The 20,289-nt window shown below is 39.8% G+C and overlaps 1 protein-coding gene across 4 annotated transcripts in view; it reads left to right on the forward strand.

Annotated features, from left to right (window-relative positions):
• The window catches only part of LOC122553597 (guanine nucleotide-binding protein G(I)/G(S)/G(O) subunit gamma-2), an 85,109-nt gene that overhangs the window by 42,162 nt on the left and 22,658 nt on the right, over positions 1-20,289 (forward strand). For 2 of the 4 annotated variants that reach the window (XM_043697638.1, XM_043697637.1), the window contains exon 2: positions 12,980-13,078. The exons of 1 other annotated variant lie outside the window; for it this stretch is intronic. The gene's annotated coding sequence lies outside the window, so the exon portion shown is untranslated. Of the gene's footprint in view, positions 1-844; positions 856-12,979; positions 13,079-20,289 lie in introns of those variants that run through there. One more of the 4 variants, XM_043697639.1, reaches the window with a different exon arrangement.

Consider the following 20,289-nt stretch of genomic DNA (forward strand, 5'->3'; position numbering starts at 1 on the left):
TGCCAGGGTTGGAGGATTTGAGCTATGGGGAGAGGCTGAACAGGCTGGGGCTGTCTTCCCTGGAGCGTCGGAGGCTGAGGGGTGACCTTATAGAGGTTTACAAAATTATGAGAGATAGGATAAATAGACAAAGTCTTTTCCCTGGGGTCGGGGAGTCCAGAACTAGAGGGCATAGGTTTAGGGTGAGAGGGGAAAGATATAAAAGAGACCTAAGGGGCAACATTTTCATGCTGAGGGTGGTACGTTATGGAATGAGCTGCCAGAAGATGTGGTGGAGGTTGGTCCAATTGCAACATTTTAAGAGGCATTTGGATGGGTATATGAATAGGAAGGGTTTGGAGGGATATGGGCCAGGTGCTGGCAGGTGGGATTAGATTGGGTTGGGATATCTAGTCGGCATGGACGGGTTGGACCGAAGGGTCTGTTTCCATGTTGTACATTTCTATGACTCTATAACAGTGGACCCAAAAATAGATCCTTGTAGCACCCCATTAGTAATTGAACTCCAGGTTGAATGTTTCCAGTCAACCACCACCCTCTGTCTTCTTTCAGCTAGCCAATTTCTGTCCCATGCCTCCGTATTGTCTGCAATAGTTTATGGTGGGGAACCTTATCAAACCCCTTACTGAAATCCCTATACACCACATCAACTGCTTTACTCTCATCCACCTGTTTGATCACCTTCTCAAAAAACTCAATAAGGTTTGTGAGGCATGACCTACCCTTCAAAAAACCGTGTTGGCTATCCGTAATCAACTTATTTTTTTCTAGATAATGATAAATCCTATCTCTTATAACCCTTTCCAACACTTTCCACACAATCAAAGTAAGGCTTACAGGTTGATAATTACCAAGGTTATTTCTACTCCCCTTCTTGAACAGGAGAACAACATTTGCTATCCTCCAGTCTTGTGGCACCATTCTTATAGACAGTGACTCCCAGGGGTGAAGGGAGTCTCACTGTAGTTAGCCATGTTGACCTGGAAAACTTGACTGGTTATCCTTTTCGTGCTCATTCATGGGATCTGGGTGTCACTGGTAATGCCAGCATTATTGCCCATTCCTAATCACTTGATGAAGGAGCGTCACTCCGAAAGCTAGTGTGCTTCCAATTAAACCTGTTGGACTATAACCTGGTGTTGTGATTTTTAACTTAGCTCAAATTGAATAGCTTTCTGGGCCATTTCATATGGTAGTTAAGAGTGAACCACATGCTATGGAGTCACATGTAGACAAGACTAGGTAAGGACATTAGTGAACCAGATGTGTTTTTAATGACGATTGACAGTGGTTATCTGGTTATCATAGGCTAGCCTTTAATTACAGATTTTTACTGAATTCAAATTTCACCACCTGCCATAGTAGGATTTGATCCTACGTGCCTGGAGTGTTTATCTGAGGCTCGGGGTTGCTAGTCCAGTGATATTACTATGACTGCATCACCACCCAGCTTTGCACTGGATCCTAGAGGGCCCAGGCCTGCTGAGAGTGGCCTGCCCAGCTACAAACTTACCCTCCTTGGCATGGACATTTCTAGGCTGTAGTGTCGTAGGCTTCGCATCTCCGAAGTTTCCTGAAAGGAATTCCTCTGGGAATCTCATCTGTGGTTCCTTTTCGAACTGGATGCCTATTGGCACCATCATTTCATACCTGAGGAGAAGGAACACCTGAAGTGAGTTTGAGGTCCTCGTCTCCTTTTGCATTACCATTGATGATGAGCACCAATGGCTACAGTAATGGAGTGAAGGTCTGTGCCTATGTTGGACAGTCATTGACAATGCTAGATGTGGCCAAAGTAGAAGGCAGCCTATCCATGAAGATGCAAGATGCACAAATGTCAGAGTCTGTACCTTACTGATAATATTGGTGAAATCCTCCATCCTTCTATGCAACTTACCAAGTGTCTCTGAGAAACCTGTCTGATGTTTCTGAGTCTCTGTGCACTTTGAAGCTATTAATGGCTGAGGGCTTTTGGTCTTTTGCCTGGGACTGAGTGGATGCTTGGTATCCAGTAATCCTCAGTGTCAGAGACCTGCGGCTTCCTTCTTTATCCAAATGCGCTCATGTCAGTGATGATGCTCATCAGGTTGAGAGAGTCATCGAGATGTACTGCATGGAAACAGAACCTTCGGTCCAACTCGTCTGTGCCAACCAGATATCTAACTTAATTGGTCCCATTTGCCAGCATTTGGCCCATATCACCCAATTGCGTTTTAAATATTGTAATTGTACCAGCCTCCACCACTTCCTCTGGCAACTCATTCCATACACACATCACCGTCTGTGTGAAAAGGTTGCCCTTGATTCCTTTTAAAATCTTTCCCATCTCACCTTAACCTTTTAGTTTCGGACTCCCTCACCCCAGAGGAAAGACTTTGTCTATTCACCTTATCCAAGCTCCTCGTAAGACCCTAAGACATAGGAACTGAAATTAGCCCATTTGGCTCATTGAGTCTTCTCTGCCATTCAATCAGGGCTGATCGGTTTCTCCATTTCATTCTGCAGCCTTCTCCCTGAAACCTTTGACCCTCTTAACAAACAAGAACCTATCTGTCTCTCTCTTCAATATACTGAATGACCCCATACACTTCTGTGACAATCAGTTCCATAGATTCATCATTCTCTGGCTGAAGAAGTTTCTCATCTCTATTTTAAAGGATCTTCCCTTTACTCCAAGGGATTGTACCCTTAGGCCCTGGTCTCTCTTGCTATTGGAAACATCTTCCCAACATCCATCTTACCAGGCCTTTCAGTGCTCTGTAAATTTCAGTTAGATCTCTCCTCCTCCTCCTAAACTCCATCAAGTATAGGTCCAAAATCTTTGAATGTTCTTCATGTATTTAGACTTTCATTCCTGGGATTATTCTCGTGAACCTCTTTGTGAACTTGCTCCAGGGCCAATCCATCCTTCCTGAGATATGGGACCCAAAATTGCTCACAATATTCTAAATGTGATCTGACCAGAGCCTTTTAAAGTCTCAGAAGTTCATCCCTGCTTTTATTTTCTAGTCCTCTTGAAATAAATGCCAACATTGCACTTCCAGAAGAGTGAAGATCAGGCAAAGCAAAACATTACTTTTTTTGACATCAGTGCTGCCATTTTGGGGTCAATATTTCAACTGCCATCCTCTATTAAGGTTACCTCGTTGAACATGCTAGCTTGTTACAGATTAGTTACTGGTTCATTTCCTGCAGCAGAACCTGAGACTGTACAAGTGTTAATTGCGCTTTCTAGTGTTCTTTGAAGTTGCAAAGGTTTACAGGATGTGGTGTGGTAAGTGCTGAAGAACTTCAAAGTTTCTGCCAAAAAACAGTTGCTGTTAAGAAGACTGTGTAGATTGACCTTCCTCATGGAATAGCATGTGAATGGGTAAATGATCAGTGATTCATTTTATAAAAAAAAGAAGAATGGGTAATGGAAGAGAGACCGAACAAAAATGGAAAGGAGGCAGCACTGAACAGTTTGAGTCAGATACCCATCAGCATTGTCCTAATCAAAGAGGAAGTGAGGATTGCAGATGCTGGAGATCAGAGTCAAAAAGTGCGGTGCTGGAAAGAGCTTTACCCCTGATGAAGAGCTTATTCGAAATGTCGATTCTCCCGCTCCTCGGATGCTGCCTGCCTCGGTTGTGCTTTTCCAGCGCCACGTTCTTTGGCATAGTCCTAATCTGCCATTTACTGATACTGCTTTTTCATCCCTTTTACTGACCACTACATTGTTGTCTTTGCGACATACAAAATAAAAAAAAAACACGATGTTCCAAATGAAATTTGCAAATGAATTCTTGTTGCATATAAAGGTAAACTAATCACCTCTTATATGAAGGGTGTTGTAAAACTTGAAAGGGTTCAGAAAAGATTTACAAGGATATTGCCAGGGTTGGAGGGTTTGACCTAATAGGGAGAGGCTGAATAGGCTGTGGCTGTTTTCCGTGCAGCATCGGAGGCTGAGGGGTGACCTTATTGAGATTTATAAAATCATGAGGGGCATGGAGATGGTAAATAGACAAATTATTTTCCCTGACAGGGGGGAGTCCAGAACTAGAGGGCATAGGTTTAGGGTGAGAGGGGAAAGATTTAAAAGGCACTGAAGTGACAACCTTTTCACAAAGAGAGTGGTGCGTGTATGGAATGAGCTGCCAGAGGAAGTGGTGGAGGTTGGTACAGATACAACACTTAAAAATCATCTGGATGGATATGTGAATAGGAAGGGTTTAGAGGGATATGGATCAAGTGCTGGCAAATGGGACTTTTACGATATCTGGTCAGCATGAACGAGTTGAACTGAAGAGTCTGTGTTTCCTTGCTGTACATCTCTGACTCTATTCCCATCATGCTTATCTTCTGTGTGCTTTTGTATACCCCTAGTGCCCTTAAGCAGTGTAACATGAATGGTTGCAACAAGACTGCTAAATAATAGTAGTGGACCTTTTGTCATGTGGTTTTGATGCCACATCACGAGTCAAGACAGATTGGTCAAGGAGAAGGCAACAGCAGCAATGTCTTCAGGTTTCAACTTCACCTAACACTACTACTTAATGTATATTAATAATAAATACTACATTATATGGTTAACACAGATATATTGTTATGGTCTTTATAGTTATTAATCTATTTTCTGTGTTCATGTCCATGTGCTCTTAAAGCTTTCTAAAGTACCAGTCTAGTGTCATCGTGTCTCATCTCATCTCATCTCATGTAATGTGGGTAATCTGGTCTCGTCTATTTTAACTTTGCCTCCACAATACTATTTATACTCTGGTGTTCCGTTCCATGACATCATCACACGACTGCGCTCAGACCTTGAGCCCTTACGTAACACCGTTCCCCAAGCTTTAGCATCTCATTATAAACATTGATTAACATTTATTTACATTGTAAAATTTGTTACTCAGATTATTTATCCGATAACATTTATTGAATATTTTCTTGCCTTACCTGTCCTATCCTTCCCCAAGTCTTTGACTTGATTAATCAGTTTTGATAGGAAAGTCTGTGACCATGAGCAGAAACACTTGAGGTCAAGCTGATGATCTTGCGTTTTCTCTGCTGGCTTCTGATTTCAGAGATTCAATACTCTAAAGGACTTGCACTTTTGTAACAGAAGGGGTTTATGAAAATTACAAGGTGTTAAGTATTTAACACTATTATTAATGTTGGACATTGCGGTTAGTTCCTCTTGGAAGAAATTAAATAATCCATCTTTACATTGCTTTTCATGAAATGAAGCTTCTTGCCTTGTGAAATTGATGTGCTCTTCAAGGTTCTGATCCAAGGCATAAATAGGTTGGGAACAATTTGATCTATTGCTTGGTATGTTCTTCAGACTGTAGCATGTCATCAGTGACTCAATTTCTACAGTACATTATTGATGGAAGTCTGAACAGTTTTGACTTTGCTGATGTGGGGTTTTGGAATTCCACCTGTAACAAGATAGTGTAGTATTCAATTCTTTAGGAATTCATGCTGTTGTTGTCACGTTGTGTACTGTTTAGATGAGAAGCCTGTCTCCTCTGATCAAGTGGTTTATTGTGGTTAAGTAGTCACATGTTCTTCGTTCAATGGAACCTTTGCTGTATGATACCTCTGAAATAGTTTTCTAGGTTCTATATTCACAGGTATTGGACTAATTATAGATTGAACTCTTTGGATTGAAGAAATTCATTGATCTAAGAGACCAGTGACATTTTTGTTGCAAATGAACACGTTGTTTTCTGTAGATGTTTTGTTCAAATGGTACATATAGGTCATTAATGAAATTATCTACAGTCTCTCCTGGAAGCTGATATCTGCTACTGAAGGGTGATGTCAAAATGGTTTATTTGTTCTTGAAATTCTATATTGCCAAAATCTGTTATGAGGAATGAGTATTCATTTCTTATTGATCTGTTCTTTATGTAATGCACAATTAGATGTTGTTCCCCTGCAGTAGAGACTTGTGCTAACAACATGTTCTGCATTTCATTTGATATCTGGTCAAAAAGCTGTTCAAAATCTTAGGAATTGTGCTTTCAATGTCTACCAACTTGCTGATCTATAAATAGATTTGAAAGCTTACATTTATCTCTGAATTTTTTGTATTGCTCAATAATTGATAGTATGTGACGTTTTTGATTATTTTCTAGATTAGAAAAATTTTGTTAGGATTTGATCCTGTACTACACTCATTCCTTTGCCTCGTGGTATTTTTAGTTCATTAGAGTTATTGTGCAATATTTCTTTTTGTAAAGACTGTCGTTAGAATACAAAAATTGAAAGTTGATAAAGTTTATGATGTTTTAAGTGTTTTTCTAAAGTAAACTTCAAATATCCCATGACAATATGGTGTCTTCAAAGAGATGAATCTAGATATTCCTTTTGCAAGGTGGTTGCGAAACTTCAGCAGTGTAGCAACTTTGGATCTTATTGAATGAAATCATTTTCACAATGAGTTTTTAAAAAATTGTTTTGATGTCTGCCATGATGTAATTTAGGCTGATGTGCTACGTCTGAGAAATTCTCATCAAATTCGACATCACATATTCAAATTCATCTTCTCCTCCTTTAACTGATTATTCATATGTTAATGAATAAAATCAATAAAAAATCTCTTGGGTGCTAAGTAAAACTTCGTATTTGTTGTTCAAACCATCAAAATAATAAAGATTTCACTAACTTCGCTGTCGGAGCTTTGATACTTTGAATTGCTGTAACCACTTTTATTTCTGCCCTTTTCTTGTCTTTTCAATTCATTTTTCTTAAAGCCTGAACGTGAAGAATATTTTGTTAATTTTGTCATCAAATAATTTGTCTTAACTGTGCTCCACTGTTTAGTTTTTTTTCAGTCCAAACAAAACCTTTTGACCTGCCCTTAAGGGATTACATTTGCTTTGAGTACCTGGTAATTTGCTTCTTTCCATGGGTACTCGATTCACATTTATTCCCTTAACTGTTAAGGGGCTTTCATTGCTGTCCCTGCTTCCTTTAAGGGCTTGATTCCCTATTACTAATTGTAAAAGGCTTTTTGAGACTTGGATTGATTGCTCTGATGGTTTCTCAGGTTTTCTGTTGGGCAATTCTTGCTTCAAAGTGGCGATTCAGCTTTGTGGCTTTTCTGGCTGCTAGCTTTTCTATCTAGTAATTTCTTGAAAAAAAATTGAATTGTTTTCTCTCAACAATCTTGGGTCAGTTTCTTGACCTTCACTCCTGCCACAATTCTCTTGGCAGTGTATTCTGCCACTGGCATCATCTTTTCTCATATGGTTTGATGCAACATTTGGGTTTGGACTAGCTTAAGCCGCGAATTGTCTTCAGGCTTAAACTTCAATGAAATGCTATTTATTATACACTAATTACTACTATAGATTTTAATCACAGATATTTGGCTCTGATCTTATAACATTGGGTAATGTCTAATTATCATCATCATTGTTTGTTCAAGTCTACATGCTCTCAAGACACTCAAGTTCTAGCCTAATCTAGTGTTGACTGATCTAGTTCTGCCCACACTGCTATTTACTCTCAGAAATGTGTAACACTGTGACCTTATTCACAAGGTTGATCTCGGGTCCTTAAGCCTTTGCACAATAGTGGGCATAGTAGTCTTGGGGGGGAAACAGAGCAGCTCTGAACCCGGGCTTCAGACTGTGCAACGATATGGGTAGCAGCAGTCTGGACTGCCTGACCGGCAACAACAAGGACAGTGATAGATTCATCCTGAGAGAGGAAAACTGACTCATGTTTCACATTAAAACCTGCAGATGCTGGAAATCTGAACGAAAATAGAAATTACTGGAAAATCTCAGCAGGTCTGGCAGCATCTGTGGAGAGAAATCAGTTAGCATTTCAGGTCCAGTGACCCTTCCTCAGAATAATTAAACAGTACATACTGTGGTGTAATACTAGGTGGGAAAAAAAATCTTTAAAACAGATTCTTTATATTTAAAGACATTTATATTTGAAACAAATTGCAAAAATGCTGAAACGTGCAGCCATTGTGCAATACTATAATTGCAACTCAGTTGGCAACACCTTGAATTTGTTCTTGAAGCGCAATGTTGACATTAATGACTGGGAGGTGCTTGCTACCAATTGCTCAAAATGGCAACAACATGTCTATCAAACTGCATCATGACTTGAGACCAAATTACGTAATGATGAGGCAAAGCAATCGTGGAGAAAGAAAAGAAAGCTAATCCTGCACTTCAGATCCCACTACCTCGAGACATCCTGTTCCACGTACTCAAAGATCTGTTGGACAAGAATTGGCCAGTTCAGTCCCATGATGACCCATGGCAGAAACCAGCAACCCTGTGTACATATCATCCTCCAATCGAGAGATAGCTGATGACTGGATTTCTATTGTAAGTTAGTCAAATTTGAGACATCAGCTAAAACTAATACAATTATGTGTCCTCAACAGTTGTATGTTCTTTTTAAAAATTCAATAGATATTTTTCTATTACAACCTTTAATTATTAGCACTTTTCAGGGTGAAAGCAAAAGTCTATTTACAAAAGTTAACAAGAAACTTCTAAATTGCGTTGTGATTGAAATTCTGTGGCAGAGGCCAGTCATGCCATTTTTCCAGGGTTTATGCCAGGGTTGGGGTAGACATTTGGCAGAAATTCCAGGTGACTACAAACAAAGAAATGCTTTATATGCGATGTGATGTCTGTATTCTAGCTTTGAATATTTGCCTGACAGTCATAGAAGCTTACCAGCAAAGAAAGAGATCATTCAGCCTATCTTGTCTGAGCTGCCTGTTTGAAAGAATTATGCAATTTGAGCACCCACCCCACCCCCGCCGATCACTTGCTCATTTTCATTACAAGCTGCATTTTCATGTACAAACAGTTCTTCTATAATGCGATGGTTGTGTTCTTGTGTGACCCTGCGCTACATAAACATTGCATAATGAAAGCAGCACTTAAAGTTTTGGCAATGCAATCGTGTTATAGCCAACACATTTTCAAAGTTCGCACTTTAGAAACAGCGTCCCCTGTTCATCAATCATATTATAGACAATGCGTGTTGACAAAACGTGCATTATAACAGAACGACGTACAAATGGCCAATTTCTTTTTACAGGCTATTAGTGAAGTTTGTTGTCACCACCCTTTCAGGCTGTACATTGCAGATAATGTGCTTGCTGTGTGTAAATAAAACCTCCTTGGGCAGAAATTCACAGGGATAGATTGTTACCTATGCTAACTTGGTGTCAAATGGGATTTCCGACCCTGGGTGTCAGTTTCAATGGCACCCGACCTCCATAGAATGCACTGCTGTGACTTCAGGCAGGCCCATTGATGACACCTGATAGAAATCTAGATCTAGGTAAGTCAGGGAGCTTTTGCTTTTGGATTTTGGGATGGGTATGAGTGGGCTTTGAAATATAAGTGGGTAGGAAAGAATCCTATCCACCATTTTAAAAAAAAATCTTAAGTCTCTTTTCTAAAAAAATGATGTATTTACTCATGGTGAGTGGGCTGCCAATATCAGTCCCTCACAACCAACCCCCCCAACTCTGTTATGGGGTAAATGGGTGAAGTTGCTGGATTACTGCCTGGTATTTTCTGTGGCCTCCTGCCAAAATCATACCCAGCCGAGTCATGTAATCTCTAGCCATTCATCTCACCACTGATTATTTTACCTATTTTACTGCGTCCACTTCTGACCATCCTTCCTGTGTCAGGTTTCCATAACATCCACGTACCAACTGGTTGTCATCAACTGGAAAATAACCAAAAGCAAACCAGGAACCAAGATCATTTATTCAGGGGGTTAAAGTTTTCTTTGGAGAAAATTGAAATTATAGAATATTCTCCACCCTGTTCAATTTAATATCAAAACTAATTAAATAATTATTGCTGATTTTTGGAGAGGAACAGGCAAATATTTATGCTTTTTATTTTTTTTTCACTCCAGTGGACCAGCAGTGTACTGCTCAGTTTGGAAGCTGGTACTTTCTGAGGTGGATTGATTCATTGATAGGCCAATTTGGAAAGATGTCATTGTCCTACGTAGAGAGGAATGTTTGCCAAACACCATTCAATAATGGGCATACTCTTTTGAGCATTCACTATGTTAAAATAATTGATTGTGCAATTTCTATAATTTTGACATTGTTTGACTATTTTGCTTCTAAGTCTCAAAATTAGTAATCTGAAGAGCTAACATGCTTTGTCACAACAGTTAGTTTATCGATTGTACTAATATTCTGCAAACAACTCTAACAAAACAGGTATGTAGTTCTAATGCAAACCTTTCAAAACGTTGGAGATTTTCCACTAGGTGTAGGCCCATGTTTCTGTGTTTTCTATATTTATGTGAACAACATCCTTTAGTAGGTGTATGTTTTTCAAATGAGTAAACATTTGGTACATTATTAAACTTTTGTGCTTTATTGTAATCTCCTATTTTAGAGTATCTGTCCCTTTCACAGTTGGAAAAGAGCTGGTCTGTTTCTTAAAGTATCATGCTGAATAATTTTACAAATTTTGTTTTAACATTTTGTTAGGAATCTTTGAAATGTTTCTACGGACCACAGCTGGCATTTGACCCAAATGCCTGAGGTGGTGGTTCTGACTCAAACTAACCCAAGCACATTTTTTATACAAAGGACAGGCTATACTGTAGCTATATTGTACTTGATAATGCTGACATTCATTGTTGCTCAATTTTATAAAATAAAATATGTCTCTTTAACCCCTGCCAGCCAAGAAATCTATGAAGCATGTGAACTCGGGAGCATAGGAGTGGCATTGAACGATGTCTTTAGGTGACTTGAACTAAGAAATGCTGGATAGATTTCAGAGAACCCAATTCCTAATTTTTACATGCCAGTCTATTCGATTTCAGCATAATTAGTGGTGTAATGGGACCTGTGGATCCAGAGCAATGTGGTTGACTCTTACTTACCCTGTGAAATAGCTCAACAAGTGTGATGGTATATGGCAATTGGGCAATGGCAGCAGATGCTGGTCTTGCCAGTGATATCACAGCCTATAAAAGAATTGAAGAAAAAAATGCAAATTCTGATCTTGTACTTTTTGGTTTTTTTTCTAAATGTTGCTAAGGAGTCTATTAAATTCAGCAACTCTTACAGGCCAGATGCTTTATTAATCTTCTTGAAAAACCAAGTGAATTGCTGCTGTGCTGTCATGGGGCAGCGCAGTGCAGCAGTGGTTAGCACTGCTGCCTCACACAGCACTAGGGACCCGCACTCGATTCCAGCCTCAGGTGACTATCTGTATGGAGTTTGCACATTCTCCCCGTGTCTCTGTGAGTTTCCTCCAGATGCTCCGGTTTCCTCCAACCATCCAAAGATTTTCAGGTTAGGTGAGTTGGTCATGCTAAATTGACCATAGTGTTCAGGCATGTGCAGCCTAGGTGGATTAGCCATGGGGAATGCAGGGTTACAGGGATAGGATAGGGGGTGGGATACTCTTCAGAGGGTTAGTGCCGACTTAATGGGCTAAATGGTCTGCTTCCATACTGTAAGGATTCTATGATAGGGCCAAGGCTACAATGGCTTTAATGTTCCAATTAGATGCCCACGACTATCATTTTGGAACATCTGATTACATGGAGAAAGTGAGGTCTGCAGATGCTGGAGATCAGAGCTGAAAATGTGTTGCTGCAAAAACGCAGCAGGTCAGGCAGCATCCAAGGAGCAGGAGAATCGACGTTTCGGGCATGAGCCCTTCTTCACATCTGATTACATATTAACTACTGTAGAATTCTTTAAATTGCACTATGTAACTTGTAAAATTGGCTCATTTAAGGCTTCCTGTAAATAATGCTTTTTAAAAATATATATTCTAACCCAGGAGGGCTTGAGCTATAGGGAGAGGCTGAATAGGCTGAGGCTATTTTTCCTGGAGGCTGACGGGTGACCTTATAAAATCATGCAGGGCATGGATAGAGTAAATAGATAAGATCTTTTCCCTAGGTTGGGGGAATCCAGAACAAGTGTATAGGTTAGGGTTAGAGAGCAAAGATTTAAAAGGGAGCTAAGGGGCAAATATTTCATGCAAACAATGGTGTGTGTGAGTGGAATGAGCTGACTGAGAAAGTGGTTGAGGCTGGTACAATTATAGCATTTTTAGGCATTTGAATGGGTGTATGAATATGAAGAGTTTAGAGGGCTATGGGCCAAGTGCTGGCAAATGGGACTAGATTAATTTAGGATATCTGGTTGGCTTTCATTCCAACCAGAGGCCATTTGGCCCATTAAGTCTGCATTTACCTTCCAAAGACTGGCTCACACAGACAAACCCCCCCCCCCCCCCCAGTTTCCCTGCATTTTGGTATTTTGGATGTGCCAAGTTTCATCTAGCCTGATTTTGAAGAGATCGGGCATCAGCTGTTTTAATCATGAACCAATGTCATTTTGAACTAATTTTGCAAATATTTATTGAATAAATACAACAGTGGACCCTCAGCTGAAATGGGGGAGAAAATGTGTTATTCTGGCTATTTATATATAACTCCTATTAGACAATTAATAAACAATAGTCACCCTCAGGCAATTGTCTGTGTGGAGTTTGCACATTCTCCCCATGTCTGTGTGGGTTTCCTCCAGGGGCCCCGGTTTCCTCCCACAGTGTAAAGATATGCAGGTTAGGTGGCTTGACCATTTTAACTTGCCCATAACATCTAGGGATGTGCAGGCCAGGTGGCTTAGCCATGGAAATGCAGGGTTACAGGGAGAGGGTAGGGGGGTGGGTATAAGTGGGATGCTCTTTGGAGGGTCAGTGTGGACTTTCTGGGCCTAATGGCCTGCTTCCACACTGTAGGGATTCTGTGATTCTATGAATTAAGGAACAATACTGGGTGCAGCAGAGGAAGCGCAAACCTGAAACAGAGACTAAAAGATTTGAAAATTATTGCCAAATCTAAGGCTGTTTTGTACTTTTTGTTTCCTGCTTGCAAATGAGCTTTATTTTCATACTGCTTAAATTCCATGCAATAACTGGCCTCTATTGATCTGCTTTAGGTTGTATTGAACTAGTTGTCAGAAGAAGAGGAAACTAAAAACGGATCATAAAGAAACCCAAGCCCTCAGAGAGAACATAATACCACATTGAGTATTTAGGTACATTTTATTTTCTTCTGAGTATGGAAAATGTTATAGATATTTAGTTCTGTGGAAAGAATAAGCTTTGGTTGAGTGTGTTATCAAACAAACAGTTGAAATGATCCACACTTACAGAAATGATTGCTTTAACAGAGTGGTATGCTTAACTTTCTGATCTATAGAAATTGTACATCTGTATCAGAGATATTAACCAGAAATCATCTGATTTTAGTAGATGAAGTTTCTTAAATTGTGCTTGGATTTTTTCTTTCTTTTTCTCGTTTGAGCTTTGAATGAGAATTACTGCCCAGTTTAAGTGTGAGGCTGTATTGGTAAAAGAAGTTTCAGTAATGAATGAAAGTGTGCTGTGATCCCTTAGTTCACTTCAGATACAGGCAAATATGTTGCAAATCCAATTTGGATTCAGCTGATTAAATTTACACTTCAAGCAGATTTCAGCTGACTACCCCCTTCTTGAATTTCATTTCAAATTTAGGGCTGATTTTATTCTGAAGTGCATTTGATTACCATTGCTGAATATATTGAATAATTTTTAATATTTTTAAATGTCATTTAATGGTAGGAGTATTGTTCGTAATGCAATGTTTTAGATGTAGCTGAGCTAAGAAGGTCATAAACAACTTTGACTCGGGGATAATGAATTGAGTAAAACACAAGCATAACAGTACTGGAAAGAGCTGACACAGAGCTTTCAATATTGCAAAAGTCAGCAGGAAATCTTTTTGCTTTGCACGTTAGAACAAAATACAGGAGACTTACTAAACAAATTAATGAGGCCAAACCAAAGTGATTAAAACTTTTCAGTTAAATAACTATATTTATATTTACCATTCTGAGTAGTTCCTTAGATAATAACCATTGCCAGGAATAGCTAGTACTTCTCTTCATAGCACGTGGCTTGAAGAAATACTTAGGAAATTGCTAGAGTTTCAGAAAGGCTTTTGAAGTCCTCCTTTTGGATGGTCAATGGTAAGGGTTTGTCTTCTCTTTAAAATCAGGCAAAGATGTTGGCAATAACAGAGTCCTCTGCTAGTAATTTGTCTACACTTTGCTCCTTTTAATATATTAAAATCAGGCAGTTTCAGTTAACAGTATAAATTTCTGTCACACCATGCAGAGCTTAGGTATGACGATAGAAACAGGGTTAAATGTTAACCATAGAGTTAAGCCGGCAGGGATGGAACTGTTGGATAATTTGCAAATCTTTCCCTTCTCTGATACACTTTATAGATGTAACTGTCTTCATTTTTTGGAGGTCTGGTATCACCACGAATGTTAATGATTATATGGGTGCTGTAAATGACTGATTTTTGTACTATGCTGTTCATGCATAAAGCTTAGAATCATTTAATGTAAAAGGATCTGTAACTCTTTTTTTCTTTTTGTTGCAACCTGAACTATTTTCATTAGTGCTGTGGAGAAAACATCCTAACACACAAAAAAGAAGTAATTGGCAATTGACATTGAGTAAACTGAAATATTTAACATACGTCCAAAAAGAAGGGTTCTAATTTAAGATTTCCGATGAAGTGGTTAATTTCTAAAGTCAAAATCCCTGAAAACATGTTTTTGTTAGGGCGCCCATTCCCTCCTTGATAGTCTCCTCCTTAATCGGTATCTGGTCGGATCCTTCTGGAGAGATGTCCCCACAAGCTCCCACTTGTTGGAGGTAGTATATTTACCTGGATAGAGAATTAGCTCATGTCCAGGAATCAGGGAATGAGGATGAGAGGATGAGTGGGTCTTTTTCAAATTGGGCACCTGTAACATATAGTTTTTGAAGGAACTGATTTGCACTATTTCTGTGTGCAACACAAAGGTGGACAGGCAAGTTCCCCTCTAAGCTTGGAAATATATCTCCATTCCTTCACTGTTGCTGAATCAAAGTTCAGGATTTCCCTCCCTAATGGCATTGTGGGTTAATCCACAGCAGGTAGACTGCAACAGTGCAAGAAGGCAGCTCACCACCACTTTCTCAAGGGTAAGTAGGGATGGGCAATAACTGCTGGCTCATCCAACGACACTGGTGTCCCACAAATGAATTAAAAACTACTCAAGATATTGTTCACAAATCACAGAAAGCTAGGTAATCAGGAAGGCTAATAGAATTTTGACCTTTTCTTTCAAGGGGATTGGAGTATAAGAATAGCAAATTCTTACTGCAACTGTATAAAGTGCTGGGGAGACCACATCTGGAGTCCTGTGAACACTTTTGGTCTCCTTATTTAAGAAAGGATATTATTGCACTGGAGGCAGTTCAGTAAGGATTAATTTGGATGATCCCTGTTGAGGAGGGATTGTCTTACGAGCAAGGGTTAAATAGGTTGTATTGTATACTTTAGAGTTTAGAAAAATGAAAGATGGCGAGATTGAAACATACAGAATTGTGGATGTAGGTTTGCTCGCTGAGCTGGAAGGTTCATTTTCAGATGTTTTGTCAACATACTAGTAACATCTTCAGTGAGCCTCCAGATGAAGCACTGCTGATTATTCCTGCTTTCTATTTATATGTTTGGGTTTTTTTGGGTTGGTGATGTCCTTTCCATTTCGATTCAGCAACAGTGAAGGAATGGAGATATATTTCCAAGCTTGGAGGAGAACTTGCCTTTCCACCTAACAATCATTAACATTAACATTCCATAGTGCTAAGAGGATATTTGCCCTCATAGGAGAGCCAGAGGGCATAAGAACGTACAAACTAGGAGCAGGAATAAGCCTGCTTCACCATTCAATAAGATCATGGCTGATCTTTTTGTGGACTCTGCTCCACTTACCCGCATTTTCACCATATCCCTTAATTTCTTTATTGTTCAAAAAATATCTAGCTTAGCTTTAAAAACATTTACTGAAGTAGCATCAACTACTTCACTGGGCAGGGAATTCCATAGATTCACAACCCTCTGGGTGAAGATGTTCCTCCTCAATTCAGTCCTAAATCTGCTCCCCCTAATTTTGAGACTATGCCCTCTTGTCCTAGTTTCACCTGCTAGTGGAAACATCCTCTCCACATCTATCTTCTCTATTCCCTTCATAATTTCTTATGGTTTCTATCAGATCCCTCATCATCCTTTTAAATTCCAATGAATATAATCTCAGTCTACTGATTCTGTTCTCATTAGCCAACTCTCTCAACTCCAGAATCAACCAAGTGAACCTCCTCTGCACCCCCTCTAGTGCCAGTACATCCTTTTTCAAGTAAGGAGACCAAAACTGCACACAGTACATCAGGTGTGACCTCACCAGCACCCTGTGTAGCTGCAACATAACCTCCCTGCTTTTAAACTCAATCCCTTTAGCAATGAAGGACAAAATTCCATTTCCTTCCTAATTACCTGTTGCACCTGCAAACCAACCCGCCGTGATCCATGCACAAGGACACCCAGGTCTCTCTGTACAGCAGTGTGCTGAATTTCTTACCATTCAAGTAATCATCCTTTTTACTGTTATTTCTACCAAAATGGACGACATCACATTTATTAACATTGCATTCCACCTGCCAGACCTTTGCCCACTCACTTAAACTATGTTCCTCAGTTTCACAGTCCTCTGCACACTTTGCTCCACCACTCATCTTAGTGTCATCTGCAAACTTTGACGCACTACACATGGTCCCCAACTTCAAATCATTTATGTAAATTGTGAGTAATTGCAGTCCCAACACTGATCCCTAAGGCACACCACTAATTTCTGATTTCCATCTCGAATAGCACTCATTTATCTCCACTCTTTGCATCCTGCTAGTCAACCAATCCTCTATTCATACTAATACTTCACCTGTAACACCGTGCATCGTCTCAGAATAAATGGGCACCAATTTAGGACTGAGATGAAGAGGAATTTCTTCACTATAAGGATTGAGAGTCTTGGAATTCCTTGCCACAGCAAGCTGTGGGAGTACAGCCTTTGTGTAATATTTAAGGTTGAGACAGATTCTTGATCAGTAAATGAATCGAGGGTTACAGGGAAATGCAGGAAAGTGGATGTGAGGAAAGTGAATAGGATCCATCATCCTATTTAATGGTGGATCAGGCTTGAAGACTGAATGGTGTACTTCTGTTCTTCTGGTTTTACCATCTTTATCTTCTCCTCCCAATACCTTCTAATTCTCTCTCCACTCCTAAGTACAGTATACTGAAATAATCTTCTAGTTTTATCAAGATATGATTCTTTACCATAATTTCTGTTCAAACATGGTAGATTACACAGATCTGTCTCTTAGTGGTATGATAATACACTGTGTGAGAAACACAATACTGCTCCTTCCTTAGAAAATAACACTTAGTACAATTTATGATTGGCAATAAACTGGAGGTTTAGTAAGATTACTTGGGCATCCTGGATGAGAAAGTAGCTGTGGAGAAAAATGAGAGGCTTTTTGCAAAACCGAGAATGGGTGAAAACATTTGATATAGCTCTTAATATGTTAATATTAACAACTTAAATAGGGAAATGCTATTTCCTGTGATCAGGGAGGTGGTACTTGTAGGACTCAAAATTAACGCAATCATTAATAAAGAGGAAAGATCAGAAGAAACATTTATGAGCAGAGCATTTTAGGGTGTGGAACACCCTGTAAAGGTAAAGGCTGAATACATAATATGTTTTTAGAATGGAAGAAAATAAATATTTGCAAATGAAAAAAAATCAAAGGATGCAGGGAAGGAGCAGAGAAATGAGGCGAAATAGCTAATATACATTTTCACAAAAAGCTAGAAGAGATAAGAGAACTGAAGTGTTTTATTGAGTGCTGTACCTTAAACAATTCTGTTCCTATGTCAGCTTTTTTATGACCCAAGTTAGTGTTGGGCCTGTAATATTCTTTTTCTACTTGCTGAGGGTTTGAATGTTTCACTAAGAAACTATTAGGTTTTTTTTCAGCACCTGTAAAATCAACAAGAAAACCTCAACATCCTGTTCATGCAAATGTGCACATTAGTTTAACAGTGCAACAGTTTTATAGTAATGGGTGTCAGTTTCAATTTAAATAGTTATATCATAGAGATTAAACAATGAAACAAAGAAAATACACAGGACTTGGCTCACATCTGTTCTTCCCTGTCCTTGAGCACCACTGCAATATAACTATTTGTGCCTTTTAATCTGTTGGCACCCTGACCAATGATTTAAATTGTTGAGGAAGCTGATCTGATCCATCTTCTAAACTGCTTCTAAATGCTGCAGTAATTACATAAAGTGAATGTTTTCTGTTCTGATTTGGTTACAAAAGTCTTGTGCAACAAGGTGTGGAAGCTAACAAATGAAATATTTGCATGCACTTCTTCATTAGATTTTGCAATGGATTAGGAATGGAAAAAAGATTTCCTCTGCTCCTCAGTCGAATCAGTCTACTTCAATTTTACTGCAAGAAGCTTGCCCAAATGGTTACCTAGAGAGGATGGTGCCAACAATAACTTGCATTGAAATAGTACCTTTAATACAGCAAAACATCTCCATGCATTTCATAGGGATGTTTCCAAATAAAATTGTCACTGAGCTACATAAGATATTAAGGCAGGTAACCAAAAACTTGGTCAAGAGTTTGGTGTCAGGGAATGTCATAAAGGGGGACAGAAAGGCAGCAAACTTTAGGGAGGGAATTCCAGATGTAGGACCTTGGAATAGTTACTAATGATGAAGCATTTAATATTGGAATGCTCAAGAGGCCAGACTGAAGTGTGTAAATATCTCAGAATTGTGGGAATGGAAGTATTTAAACTGATACGAAGGGACAAGGTCACGAAAGCCATGAAAATATAGATAAGAACTTTAAAATTATGTTGTTGCTTAACTAGGAGCCAACCTAGTGTCAGCAAGTACAGAAGTGATGGATGAACAGGACTTGGTGTGAGTTAAGAAATGGCCAACAGAGATTTGGATGACCTCAAGTTTACAGAGGATGGAATGTGCAAAGTTGACTTGGATTGCATTGGGACAGTCAAAGCGAGAGATAACAAAGGCATGGATGAGTGCTTCAGCCAAAGTTGAGCTAGGTGGCTACAGAGTCAGATACTATGTAGCTAGAAATAGGCGGCCTTGATTTATGGCACAAATATGTGGTTGGAAGCATCTGTCAGGGTCAAATGCATCACCCAGATTGTGAACTGTAAGGTTCTGCCTCAGAAAGTGCCAGGGAAAAAAAATCAATTCAGCTAAGGAATAGAGTTTGAAGTGGAAACTGAAGACAATAGCTTCAACCTTTGAGGAAATTTCTGTTCACTTAGTACTCGATGTTAGACAAGCAGTGCCAAATTAAATGCAGTCAGTGGAGGAGTTGAGAGAAGTGGTGGTGTGGCAGAGCAGGGCTGTCATCATTATACTTCTGGAAACTGATATTGTGTTTTTGGATGATGTTGCCAGTTGGCCGAATGCAGGTGAGAAATGGGAGGAAGCCAGGGATAAATCCTTTGGGACCATCAGACATAACAGAACGTGAATGGGAATTGAAGTCCCTGTGGGTGCTTCTGAGTTCGGTACAGGAGGTATGAATGGAACAAAGAGTGGTTAGTTCCATGCAGCTGTGTGATGGAGAAGAGACACTGGAGCAAGCCAAAGTGGTCAACCATGCCAATGGCTGCAGCCAGGGCAGCGAGGAGGAGGAGGAAGAAGAATAGTTTATTGTTGCACAGTATTTCTTGGAGTCACCATATAAATACAATCGCTACAAGAGCAGATCAGAGGCTAGGAATACTGTGGCAAGTAACTCACGTCCCGATTCCTCAAAGCCTGTCCACCGTCTACGAGGCACAAGTCAGGAGTGTGATTGAATACTCCCCACTTGGCTGGATGAGTGCAGCTCCAACAACAATCAAAAAGCTTGACACCATCCAATACAAAAAATATATGATTGGCATCACACCCACAAGCATCCACTCCCTCCACCACCGACGTTCAGTAGCAGCAGTGTGTACTATCTACAAGATGCACTGCAGAAATTCACCAAAGATCCTCAGACAGCACCTTGCAAACCCATGACCACTTCCATCCAGAAAGGCAAGGGCAGCAGATACATAGAATAGCACCACCTTCAAGTTTCCTCTAAGCCATGAACCATCCTGACCTGTCACTGGGTCAAAATCCTGGAATTCCCTCCCTAATGGCATTGTGAGTCAACCCACAGTAGGTGGACTGCAGTAGTTCAAGAAGGCAGCTCACCACCATCTTCTCAAGGGCAACTAGGGATTGCCAATAAATGCTGGCCCCGCCAGTGA

Source organism: Chiloscyllium plagiosum, chromosome 10, assembly GCF_004010195.1.
Source record: "Chiloscyllium plagiosum isolate BGI_BamShark_2017 chromosome 10, ASM401019v2, whole genome shotgun sequence".
In the NCBI taxonomy this organism is placed as follows: domain Eukaryota; kingdom Metazoa; phylum Chordata; class Chondrichthyes; order Orectolobiformes; family Hemiscylliidae; genus Chiloscyllium; species Chiloscyllium plagiosum.